Source organism: Cynoglossus semilaevis, chromosome 8 (assembly GCF_000523025.1).
Source record: "Cynoglossus semilaevis isolate Cse_v1.0 chromosome 8, Cse_v1.0, whole genome shotgun sequence".
Taxonomy (NCBI): Eukaryota; Metazoa; Chordata; class Actinopteri; order Pleuronectiformes; family Cynoglossidae; genus Cynoglossus; species Cynoglossus semilaevis.
The window spans coordinates 27,577,481-27,578,095 of NC_024314.1; positions in this window are offsets into that span (position 1 = coordinate 27,577,481).

The window sequence follows — 615 nt, forward strand, 5'->3', positions numbered from 1 at the left end:
TACTAAGACCCTGGTCCAGACTTCATGCTGCCAACAAGGAGGGGGTGACGGGGGGGGGGATCGCACTGAATATACGTATTCAACATGGACATTCAGTTGTGAAAGTGGAGCAGAAGTCAAGTCCAGAACCGGGACAACGTCTGGGTTTATGGTATGGATATATTAGTGTTGTACGTTTACTCCGTTTGGTAGTTTTTTTTACTCGTACTCCAGCTTTTTCCCACAGTCCAAATACACGCCAAATGAGGTAATACACTCTAATGAACTACAGGTGTGAATAATGGAATATATATTTGTCTATTTGTTTGTCTCTCTCTATATATATACACATATATATACATATATGTGTATATATTACTGTATATGTACAACTTCATTGAAACAAAAACAAGTTGTGTTTTCACTCCTGGGCTCGACCCTCCGTCACTCTTCAGACCTGTACCTGTGTACACTGAGACATACTTCACCCTCCTCTGCACTGCTGTTATTGGCAGGGAGCAGCAGCGTGAGCTAAGCATGCTGGGTAGCCGTTTTTCAGCACCGTTTCTATTCTGAGTATAATGTTTGGCGGGAGGCCAGCAGCAGCATTAGCCGCTCCGTGGGCCCCCTGCAACC